We start from the raw sequence: 13,006 nt of genomic DNA, 5'->3' as shown, positions 1-13,006 counted from the left end.
GAAGAAACTGAGTGGGCTGAGCACGGCTTCCAGGAGGGAAAGAGCTCAGAGGTTCCTTTCTAGCCTCTTCCACACCTGACTACTTAGGACTGATGGGGTTCACTCATGCTTAAATGCCCTCTGAGATCATTAAACTTATTTTAAATCCGTAATTTCTGCTGAATTCTTTTCATCAGATGGCAACACAAAAGCACTGAGCAAGGAGAGCTGTTCTTCTTTTGCTTTGAGGAACATGACGTAAATTTGATATTCAGAATTGTCTGCACAAAGAGCAGAGGTGGAGGAACAGGAGAGCCAGTATGTGACCAGCAGGCATGGAACTTCTGACGGTGCTGAAGACGGGAGAATGGTTTTATAAAGAAGAGGTATTCTGAATTCAACGTGGAGAGAGGACTAAGAAAAATAAACTCCGACTCCTCTGCTAGTTCATTTGGATCGTGGTGACTGCAGCTTTTGTAAGCTAAGGACATGTTAAGGGAGGCTCATAAAATTAAAATGGGAGCATTCTTTAAAAGCTACTTTCTTCTGCTCCTTGGAGAGACACCTTCTAAATTGTTCGTGAAAGATGCCCATCCAAGATTTGCGGTCGGAGCTGGTGACAGGAAACCCACTTGGTTAGGACGAAGCCCATTCCTAAACGTGACACATTCTTCTGCCATATGTCTCCCTGCAGCTCCTTACATCCTAGTTTTGTCCTGAGTCACGGCCACCAAAAACGTTTCCTTTTTCAACGACATTGATTTAAAGAACATCGGCTGCAGGCTACACTGAGTGCCGGAGGAAAGGCTACCTCATCCACATAAATCAGCATGGTGGTCACTTCCCTGAGAAGCCTGGTATCTCCAGGCAGCTGAACACAGTTTTCACACACACACACTCCATCCTTAACATTTTAGTGAGACGCGGTCACTCTTCTGCCTGCCCTGGTTGGCATCCTTTTTGAACTGTTGCAGCTATAACTAACCACAACACCTGAGACTAATTCTGAGGAGTTCATGACGCAGCAGGAGTCGGGCAGTGTTACTGTGCTAAAAGCCATGGGGTTCCGTGATGGGTCAGAAATATTTATAAACACAATGAACCTCAAACTCTTGCCAATTCTGCTGTTCCTCCTATTTGTGTCCATCAAGTCATCTCAGTAGCTGCCTACCCATCCAAACCCTCCCTAGAATCAGATTAAAATAGGTAAAAAAAAGGAAACAAGATAGATATTTTATGTCAATGGAAAACAAAGAGGCCGTATGTGAATCCTAAAAGGATGCTCCCCCACTCTCCCCGCAGCTGTGCCTGCCCCTACAGTACAGCTGTTTTTCAAAAGATGAATGACTGACTGCTCTATCATCAAAACCATGAGTTTTTTCATTTTTCTGGGTGTCTCCATAATAGTTCACAAATAGTTCATACTCCTGTTTTAGAAAGATAAGATGGCATCAAAATCTTTTCTTTTCCAGAAATTTAATAGTATTTGCATTAGTGCCGTAATTTTGAGCTAACCAAAACCTAGCAAATATCACCCTACACCATTACTTAAGGAGCATAATGACCTTGGTGAACATTCCCACCAAACTGTGTCACCTGTAGTAGGCAGCCCGCTGTTAATTCATAGCCAAGATATGACTTCTCATGGTCCCTGTGGATATCCCCCTCTTACAAAGTTTATGATTCAACGTGATCTCTGTATAGGAAAAAAAAAAAAAAAAACACCAAAATGGTGGGCTGATAAGAAAAATGACCATCTGGCCCTGCACACACACAGAATTTATTAACACCAAAGTAATTCCATTTTGCTTACCACACCTCCATCTAATCACATCAAAGTGATAGGAAATTTTTTAAAAAGAAAGAAAAAAAGTCTTTAAAAAAATTATTAGATCACTAAAAAGAGGAGGGTAAAATTTTTTTCATATTTTGGAAGTCTTATTTGTGAATGAGATCAGGCAAATTACTTAATCAAGTAGGCAAATAAATCAGTTTTCCAATTATCCACATTCTTTTAAATGAAAGGATAATTTGCCATTCTAAAGTGTATCTTTTGCTCCCAAAGAAATCAAATTTCTCTATCAAAGAGTACCTTTCAGATTATTAAGAAAAGTAATGAGATCTAATTATTCTTATGTGGAGAGCCCTGACGTTGCCCATTCTGACAAGGAATGCTCTGTAATACTTTACCTGCTTTCACCGAAATGTTACAAATTAGCATCCTGGCAAATTGAGTGATGTCTGGTACTTTCCAAACAGCCCTCTTTAACTGCAAACCTGATATTGTAACACAGTGGGCGATTAACTTTTACTTCTAATTAGAAAATAACATGATACAATGAAACCAAAGAAATGTCTTCAGTAGCAGCAGTCCTGCACCATATCCACTGCCAAAGAAATGGTATTTGCGACTCTCATGTACCATGTGAAAATGTGCACGTAGGTCAAACAGAATCAAATGGTTAGACCTATTAAAATCAACCTTCAGTTATCAATTAACAAGGAAGATCATAAAGAAAGGATATTATATCTGAGTTATCATTTTTTAATTTTTAAATTTGCCTTAGCTTGTGTGGGGTTTTTTCTTCCTCCTCCTCCTCCTCCCCCTCTTCTTCTTCTTCTTTTTTTTTTTTTTTTTTTTTTTGGTTTTTTTTTTTCCGCCTGCAGCTTTTGTGGGAAAATGGGAGCAGTACTATTTCCACAACCAATGCAACAAGACAAGTAATATGTAACTTACCAGAATCTCTAATGTCTTTGGGGACCTGGTCAATGACTTGCCAGGAAAATAGAACCAAAAACTAGTAAGCTGTGAACTAAGAGGAGGAAGACAGAATGTTGAATTAAATAAGTTTACAATGCATCTCTTATACTTGCCCTCTTTCAAATATGTTTTCTGATGGTTTTCTATTTACTCCTCTTTTGACACAGTTAAGATATATTTTCTTTCAGAGATGAAATTTATTTTTAATTATTTCATGAAAATATAATAAAACTGAAAAATATTCACTGAATCAAATGTACCAGATTTTGAATTTTTTTAGTATGTATAGAAAATCTATACATCTCTAATTCCAACACACAGGTTTATACACAGTTTTATGAAAAGGTGACAAGACATGGTTATTCTTCATAAAGTAAGTAGTATCTTGAGAGGGGCATTTATTTGAAACACAAATGAGATACACAGAAGCAAAAGCCATGCCTAAGTTAAAAAAAAAAAAAAAGAGGTAAATAGTAGTTATTCTACTTGGGGAAAACAATTCATTGAATATTTTCCTTAAACTGATCACACCTAAGTAAGAGCTTTTTAAGATCGCCTGAAGGCAAAGTGTCTTTTCAATAATTCTTACAGATATAATCTTATTTTTAATATAGATCATAGTACATAGGTGGAATATTTTTGTTATTTAATATTATATATATACATATATATATATATATGTTAAACCTAGCAAAAAATACAAAAGGACATATTTCCATGTTGTTAAAAAAAACCTGAAAACATCATATTTTGTGCCTGCAAAGAAATTCATCCCATAAATATACATATTCCTTAAATTAGTAGGCCATTCCTCCAATTTTGAATATTTAGCTTGTTTCCAGTACTACACTATTAAAACAAACTGTGACTGCTAAGCCTCCTTATGTGTTAAGTTCTTCCTGCATTCCAGAGGAGATTCCCAGAAGAGAATTTGCTTGTTCAAAGGTTATCAACATTCCAAGTCTCTTGAAAAATATTACCAAATCATTTTGCAAAGAGTTGGACAAATTTACATTCCCCCACTAAAGGTGTAAGAAAGTTCCTATTTTATTATATCCTCCTCCATATTAAATAGTATAATTGCAAAAACATCACTAAACATGACATCTTATTTTAATGTGCATTTTTCAGCTTACTGATTTTTTTTTTTTTTTGGTACTTAGTATTTTTTAGATTTCATCTTTTCTAGACTTTTTACTTAATTATTCGCAAAATATCCTCTGAAAAAATTATAATACAGCATTTAATTCATTGCTGCTGTATTTTTCCAATGTATTATCTGCCTTTTGATTTGTATGTGTGAGAGGGTGTGTGTGTGTGTGTGTTTACACATGGGACACTTTAAATCAAATTTATCAGTCTTTTTCTTAAAGAGACTGGTTCTTTAGTCTTTTTTTAAACTATTAAGAGGCTTTCCTCCATTCAGATATTTGATAAATACTTAATCATATTGTCTCTTACTTGTTTACTAATTTTTTAATGTTACTCTTTTCACTAATTGGTATAAAAACAGTAGCAAGGTGCTTACTATACATCAAGAAAACATACTTTAAACTTGGCATAAAGCAGCAGTGAGCAAAATCCGATACAGCCCCTGTGCGCATAGAGCTTAACTAGTGCAAGAGGCAGCTAGCACAGAAAGGAATATTCAAGCTGAGATGCAAATGCTCTGACCAAGGCTAAATTAGCTGAGGGGATGGTGAAGCAGAAAAAACATCTTATGCTAAAGCAATGTGGTGTGGATTCTGACGAAATAAAATAAGAACAACATGCGTGCGAGGAGAGCGCGGAGTGAAAGCCGGGGAGGGACGGGGACCCAGCGGCACATAAGCCTCTTAAGATTTCTGGTCTTTATCCTAAGATGAGTGGGAAGAATTGAAACATTTTTGGTGTTGTAAAGACAAGTACGAATTAAAAATAAGAGGCTTAATTCTCCCAGTTGAAAATGAGGGGGGCGATCACTCCACGCTCCTCTTCCTCTGAGCATTTACTGAAAAAATGGGTGCTGGTAAATACTTTGCTCCTTCGAAATGATATAAATTCTTCTGAAAACTGGGGAAACCTCCTGTGGGCTTTACAGACCCAGGACTGTCGTTCATCCGCAAGGTCCTGGGAGCCATCGCTCTGAAATGGGAACGTGGAGGAGAAGCACCCCGCGGCTCAGCTCCCGCAGCAGGACAGCAGTCTCCGCTCAGGGCTCCAGCTGCAAAGCTGCTTCCCGTCTTGAAGAGCTGAGAAGCTTGGTTTTCCCCTGGATAAAGCCATTTAGGTGACACAGATGGTCACTCCAGTTACCAGGCGACGTTACAATGAACTGTGTTGTGACAAACGGTGCTGTCAAGTCCTCTTACTTGAGCCTCGTCATCGTTTACCCTGAGACCACGTGAGCAACCGGCTGAACCTGCCTGGCCGGACCCGAGGCCGAGACTTCCGGCTCTGCGGTGGCCTCCTGGATTGCAGTGATGCGCACCACGTTCTGATTTAATGCTGACTCAATGATTAAAAACGTGTTCTGTTTTTTTCCTGCCTTCATGGAGAGAGTTTCTGCCTTGAAAGGAGATTTCATTTTTAATTATTTTCCCCCAACACTGAAGGGAGGCAAAATATGCTTCGCTTTATATTTCAGAACGACCTTTTTGGCTGAAAAGGAGAAAGTAGGTTAGAGGAATGTAAGTCTCACCCAGCTAACAAGTTGTTCAGGTGAGAAAGGAGAGACGCTTGGAATAAGATGCAGATGTTAAAGGAGAGAAGTGGATGTATTCGTGGATATAAGAGCTACAGGTTCTGGTAATGAAGAGGATGTCGTGGTAAGAGGTGTAACAATAACTCCTAAATTATTGTACAGCAGGACAGACAGTCCAGGAAATACAGACACGGAGGAGCAAGTGTGAAGGAAGGTCATTCGCTTGGTTTGCTTGGTTTGGGAAATACTGAATTCGAGGTGACTAAAGAAAGTCAAATGGAAGTAGTTAAGTTAACCATTACATAATGTAGTTTGAATTTTATTTTGGTGAGTGAAGTTAAGGTTCTAATTACTTTTTTTTTCTTTTTTCTACTTTTCTGAATAGCTAACTACCTCTAGGGCAAATTCTATTTTAGCTTGGTGCCATTAACAAAGTTTATTCTTGCCAAATGCAAACAAATAAAACAAAGCCCAGAATCTGAGAACCCAATAAGAATATTATTTCCTTCATGCCAGGTATTTTTCTTTTCTTATTTTAAAAATTATTTACTTATTTTAATGGAGGTCCTGGGGATTGAACCCAGGACCCTGCGCATGCTGAGCACGCGCTCTACCACCGAGCTATACCCTCCAGGCCAGATATTTTTCTTTTCTATTTAACTAGACTCCACCATCTACATGTAATGCAGAGTATTTGTTCAAGCTCATTAGTTCTCTTCACCTACCCTCTGTGTGGAGAAATAGTAGGAAGGGGTAGGGATCTGATCCTTCAGAGACTGTCCCAGTATTTGAGCTTTCCTACAGCTACGACTTGGGCTTCAGATCACGATTATTCTTTGCCTTCAGCTGTGGGTCCTCCCCAAGTCCCCGTGAATCTAAGGGCTTTAAGCTGGATCCTATTCCACAGCCGTCTCACTCGCCCAAGAAAATAAGGGATCCTTACGAATGTTAGAAGAAGGACATTCTTTGTTCTTGTTATTCTATCTTCGAGGGAACAGTTTCCCTCCAATGCCCGCCCAACCTGCCCCCATCATTCCTTTTCTAACCGCACATCACCAGGACTGGCTTAATATGACCGTCGCTGGATGTGCTACTGAAACCATCCGTGTGGGTCACTGCCCTGAAATGCAGTCACTCAAGGCAACGGGCCTTTTCACTACCGCGTTATGCCAGTAACTAACACCGCCCCCGCCAATGAAGACCTCAGTGAATATTCAGTGAGCTAAATGAAACAGAAATCAGCAGTCAGTGAAGGAAAAGATAATTTGGGTCAAAAGATCACTAAAGATCCTTTATTACCAAGAGGAAGGGAACTGTCATCTCTAGGTTCAATGTCATCAGGTTCAAGCCATGGAGAAAAAAAAGTAACCTTCCAGAAAAAGAAAACTAATAATGTAGCAAAGGTCACGTTTAGCTGAGCAGACGGAGTGATTTCACAGGTAGTCTGCTGTCAGATGGGTGGTCCTTAATTATTAAATCGCAGAGTTTAGATGTGCATTTTGGACCTTGGAGAAGACAAGGAGATACAAAATACAAGTGTTTCAATGAGAAACGACATGCTTAACGCCATTTTTATGAAGAGGAGAATGGCAACGGTGTGCAAGAGGAATGAAATGGGATAGAACAGGAAACCAGTGTCTTAAGAGGCTTATTTCAAGACCAGATGTGAAGTAATAAAGAGGTAGATTGAGATGGTGGGAGAATGGGAAAAAGGAAACCTTTATAAAATCTAAATGGACGCTCACCTACAGTTTCACAATGAATAAGCTCTTTCTATGGTTTCAGCATGCTAATGCTAACTGACAAGCAGCTACCTAAAGGACACTTCCTTAGACATAAGCAGGAAATTGTGTATCATTACTGTATCTAAATGTGGCAGCTGAATGCCACATAAATAAGTCAACGTAATAAGGTACCTGTTATAAGAAAAGCATAAGATGTACATAAACAGATTATGAGATTTAGCACTTTGTTCTATTATAAAATATTTTCAAAAGCAAGATAAAATTTTATAGGTTTTGAACATACACTTGAAATGTCTGAGACAATATTTTGCTAAATCAATCAAAAAATATACTTAAGGTCTACAGACAAAAACACCTACTAAAATGAATAGACACATAAATAACACATTAAAAACTCCACGAGGTACATAGAATATCTAATTAAGAAAGACAGTTATTAATCAACACACTCCTTAAGCAAACACTGGCTGAATATTAACTACAAAATTAAATACGAACCCTCACTTTAAAACAGGTCTGTCATAAACCAGTTCAGTTGACGCAGTCTTCTCTCTCACTCCCCCTCTGAGTATCAACGTCTTTTTTTTTTTTTTTTGAGAAAAGCCAGCATAAAGCATTTTCATTGCAATAATAAAACTTGAAACTCATATGGAGTGCAGAAGGGTAGGGGTACGGGTGGGGTGTAGGCAGCAGTCCCTCTCACCATACACTGCCCAGGACAGCAAAGGGGGGGGGGAGGAAAAGACAGGGAACTCTGAAATCAGCAGGGGCAGCAGAGCATCCAAAAACAGGAGATGCTGAAGCTGTGATGACCAGCATCATCTTCCTAAGACAACACTCAAGGATTTGTCATGATGGCTGGACTTTCGTGGGCGTTAAGTGTCTACAAACAGCACCTTCAATTTAAACTTTCTTTTAAAGTTCTTAAAATTTAGGAAGTGGAACTTGGATAGCTATGAGATTGCAAAAGTCCTGAATATCCATTAGAAAAGCCACAGGATGGGGGAAAAAAAAAAGCCAGGCCGTGAAAGAAGGCTTCAGAGGTCCCTGCTGGCCTGGGGACAGATACCTGTAGTGTCCAATATCTCAGTGAAAACTGTCTGCTTTCAAAAGGCAGAGGGTTTAAGCGGAGGGTAGGGGTGGAGCAGTGGAGGCACTTCTGTTTTGGGTAAGGCTTTTAATTCAACCCGAGGACATCTCTCAACTTGGAGAATAATTCGGCCCTCATAAGCACCTCAAATCTGCTATGGCTTTGTGGCGCAGCAGCAAGAATGTTTAATATATAATAGATAAAAATTTCATCCAAAAAATAAATAAATAAATAAAAAACGAAAACAAAATAAAACGAGCAACTTGTGGTTTGTGGCATATAGCTCAGGTCAACACACATGCGGGGAGAAGGGGAAGGGCAAAGCCGGTGGCAGAACGCGTTCGGTCAGGGAAGACGTTTACACGGCGTGGAGTGGAACACCAGGAGGCGCTCCGGCCGGATTCGCGTGTGCGCGTCTGGAGGCGCCAGACCCCTCCACGTCACATCCAAGAATGGGGCTCAGGGAGAAGGCCATTCCTGTCATTCCAGTTTTAGAAGCTCCACGTCAAAGATGAGAGTGGCATTCGGTGGGATGATGCCTGGGGGCCCAGTGGCACCGCAGGCAGTCTGGGGAGAGTCAGCTCGGCTCTCTGGCCCACGCTCGTCCGGGCTACCCCTTCTTCCCAGCCTCGGATCACCCCTGCTTGCCTAGCATACACTTAAAGGTCTTGTTTCTGTCCCGGGAGGAATCCAATTTCTTTCCGTCTTCAAGCATCCCCGGGTAGCGCACCACGCAGGGCTGGCCGCGCTTCGGGAAGGTGCGCGAGGCTCCGGGGCAGGTGGCTCCGCCTGCGCCCCCGCGGCGGGGGCGGAGGCGGACGCTGGGCGTGGGCCGAGAGCGGACCTGGCGGCGGCTCCCCGGCTCTGCCTCGGAACATCAGTGTCTTAATTAAATTATATTTGACTAAATACCATTTCCTGAACATAAGCCACTTTTGTGCGCCCTCTTTCTTCTACCTGGGATGCTTTATTGACAGTATAACCGCTTGAAAACCTCCTTGAAGTCAAATGTCCCCTCTCCCCTGAAATCTAACCTTGTGAGAACATTGCTTGTAAACCTCTGCACGATGAGACGGGATCTCAAACGCTGTTGGCATAAATGCAGGACTTTCTCAAGGTTTTCTACAGTCTTCATGGACAGGATTGACAGGTGACACCCGAGATTCACGCAACGAGAGGTCCGAGAGGGCATTTTGTTCACAGCCTGGAAGGACACCTCGACCTCCTGTCATGAGGATGGGGGTGCGCTCACTCAGGTCCAGGTCTAAGAACCTGAGAAGCGCTTGTGTGAGCACTTCCAGCTTATTCCTTCCGTTAAGAAAGAGGTGATGCTGGGGAGAGTGGGGAGCATTGTACGGAGCCTGCTTGGGAAATAGGGCATCGGGGAACAGCACAAGGGCTGCGGGGCAGCACACACACACACCTCCAACCCTCCTTCAGTCAAGCCTTCATCCGCCCAGGACTCTGATCTCATTCAGGAAAGCTCGATGCCTTGAGCCTTGGCTTCCAGTTTATCCGCCTGTGGTTTTCTGCACGATTCTCAGCAGTTCTAATATTCAAGCATAGATGGCTTTGCCTCTCAAAACAAAAACCCTGAAACTGGCTCCCCTCTCAGACTCCCTTCAGCACCCCTGCTCTGTTCTCTTGATACCCAGGACTAATTTCCATCTGCGTTCACCACAAATTAAAACGCCTTCTTTATGTCGTAGTAGAATGGGCTTCTTTTAGTTCCTCTCCAGAATCTGACAGAACTGAAGCAAATAGGAAATACTGGTTGAATGCACTCCAGAAAGACACTGTGCTAGGAATAGGAAGACAGAGCTCTGGGCTGAGAGAGCTCATGGTCTGTTTAGCCAGATCCAAGGATGTGTTCCCTTGTGGTAATTCTCTACCCCTTTAAAGAAACGATAACCCAGGGGAAGGGACAGGGAAGAAATCACTGAGGTAGTAAGTCACCACCCATATAATTTTATTCCTAATAGGTTTCCATCCTTTCATGGACATCCTAAAATTCACTTCTACTTTCTCCCAGTTTGTCTAGAACTTTTGTTTTAAGCTCAGCTTCTAAATTTACTTAAATATTTGTAAACTGATGTGATTTTTATGGCCAATTACATCTCTAAATGTCTTTCTTTAAAAGTTAATTGATAACTCCTGATGACATAGTAAATCCTTACACTAACCTCCCATCATTTCAGGATTATCTACACTGTTTCACTGACCTCTACGACTATTTGGAATAAATATTCGGTAGTATCTATTTTTTCAAAATGCTCTCTTGTATTTGCAACTCTTTCCAATTACTTTGATAGTGACATGTTGATTTTTCAATAAGAGATATATTTAAACATTTATTGAAATTGTAATAAAGCTGTAAATGTATCTGATATTTGGTGACCTCTATTTTATACTACATTATATTATATTACTATACGCTTATATTTTTTTAAGTCTTTATTTGCATATCCCAATTAAATTTTATAGTTTTCTTCAGGGTCATTTGGAACAATTTACTGCTCTGGCAATTTATGTAGAAACATTACTGAAGAGTTCAGAATTCTGGAGAGGCCCAAAGAGCCCCTGAATACTTCACGAACTTAATTCAGAAGGATAACAGCAGGGAAATAACACTGGCTGCTGCTGCCCAGGCCTGGAGCAATGGACCCCTATTTGGGCTTCAGCACCTGGAGCTCACGTTCACCCGAACTGGCCAGATCGGGGAGAATGTTAAAAGACTGCTATTTCCTACACTGCTAGAAACTTCTAGTAAAAATAAAATCACGCATTTGTTTCTATTACAGGGCAGATGAACAATCGAGGGGTGGGGGGAAAAGATGGGTAGAGAAAGAAGGAAATCTGCAGCCAAGCTGACCATCTCCAAACACTCAAGGACTACAGGCGTCTTCTGCTTCTGCGGAGGAAGTTCTGATCAACAATACGTCTCCTGGCCCAGGAAGTCTGAGCTGGAATAGAAAACGCCCCTTGAGTAAGAAGATTTCGTGTAATAGTGGGCTAGGAAATTGAAAACAACACTTCATTCTACTAAAAACAGGAGAGAGAAAAAAAGAGGAGAACCTGTTCTTGGGGTAAAATGCAGTAACTGTAAAAGGAGGAGTCTCATTTTGAGGAATTGCTGGAGTTTGATCATTCTTACTGTTAAAAGCCTATTAAATATTTGTGTTGGCAGATTTTTACAAGGTGTTTTTATAACATAATTTTGATTGGGCCTGAATAAACCTGACTTCTAAACAATCAGATAAACTTTCTCATAATATGAAGAAAGGAGTCTGAAGATTTGCTGAGTTGGAGAACTCCTTTTTGTGGAAACCTCATCTCAACACTTCCATATCATGTGGTGGTGTCACACTCTTACCCAACACCGAGTCAGCTGAAGAGTTTTGAGCTCTGAGCTTGCAGTGGTATTCTCAAAGCAAGAAAATACTTTACACATCTTATACGCTGGTAGATGCAGTGGTGTACAAATTGTCTGTGGCAGATTAGGGTGCTGTAAAGTATCCGTGGAAAGCTCTCACAAGAAGAACAAAACAGGGATGCCCAAGATTCCGGAGCAAAAATAAATCTTCCTTGAATGAGTAACTATCGTCCTTTTCAGAAAAAAACAAAGAGTCTAGCTTGCTCCTGGATCTTGGTGAAGACGACTCGTCTGACCACTGAACATCAGACAGTTCATCTTGATGGTGCTCCATAAATAACTAGTTGCATTTCATCCATTCAGCCATAAAATCAGGCATTCATCATTTCCTCTAAGGGAAGTGTCCAAAAAACAAGTCAGTTACAGGAGCAGACAGCTCACACCCCCAGCCTGCTCCTGCCACCCAGTTCTGATCTGGCCCCATATGGCCAAGCTCTTACATTAATCTGTCTTCCCCTCCCCATTCTCTGCCCCATGAAGGCAGAAATGTTTGTCTATTTTATTCACCTGTACAATCGCAACACTTTGAATAATGACTGGTACATAGGAGATGCTCAACATACATTTGCTGAAATAATAAATGCTTTAAGATTAGATATTTTTAAATGCTGGAGAGGGTGTGGAGAAAAGGGAACCCTTGTACACTGCTGGTGGGAATGTCCTCCACTCTGGAGGACAGCATGGAGATTCCTTAAAAAATGAAAAATAGAGCTACCACATGATCCAGCAATCCCACTCCTGGGCATGTATTCAGAGAAAACACTAACTCAAAATGATACGTGCACCCCAACATTCACAGCAGCACTATTTACAGTAGCCAAGACATGGAAACAACGTAAATGTCCATCAACAATGACTGGATAAAGAAGATGCGGTATATATATATATATATATATATATATATATATATATATATATATATATATACAGCGGAATATTAACTTAGCCATAAAAAAGAATGAAATAATGCCGTTTGCAGCAACTTGGATGGACCTAGAGATTATCACACTAAATGAAGTGGATCAGACAGGGAGAGACAAATATCATATGATATCACTTATATGTAAAGTCCAACAACAGATACAAATTGTATTTACAAGCCAGAAACAGACTCACAGACATAGAAATCAAGTTAGGGTTACCAAAAGGGAAAGGGTTGAGAGCGATAAATTAGGAGTTGGGATTAACAGACACATGCTACTATACATAAAGCAGATGAACAACAAGGACCTACACATAGCACCGAGAACTACAAAGTCTTGTCATAAGCTATCATGGAAAAGAATCTGAATATACATATATATGTATATCTATA

General features: G+C 40.6%; 1 protein-coding gene and 1 pseudogene across 2 annotated transcripts in view; both read right to left on the bottom strand.

Moving 5' to 3' along the window:
• The window catches only part of KCNT2 (potassium sodium-activated channel subfamily T member 2), a 282,806-nt gene that overhangs the window by 238,725 nt on the left and 31,075 nt on the right, over positions 1–13,006 (bottom strand). The window lies entirely within an intron of this gene.
• On the bottom strand, positions 1,900–9,292 carry LOC141574747 (peptidyl-prolyl cis-trans isomerase FKBP1A pseudogene; annotated as a pseudogene).

This window comes from Camelus bactrianus, chromosome 23 (genome assembly GCF_048773025.1).
Source record: "Camelus bactrianus isolate YW-2024 breed Bactrian camel chromosome 23, ASM4877302v1, whole genome shotgun sequence".
Classification (NCBI taxonomy): domain Eukaryota; kingdom Metazoa; phylum Chordata; class Mammalia; order Artiodactyla; family Camelidae; genus Camelus; species Camelus bactrianus.
Note: the sequence above shows the minus strand (reverse complement) of the source record. Positions and strands in the feature narration are given on the sequence as shown.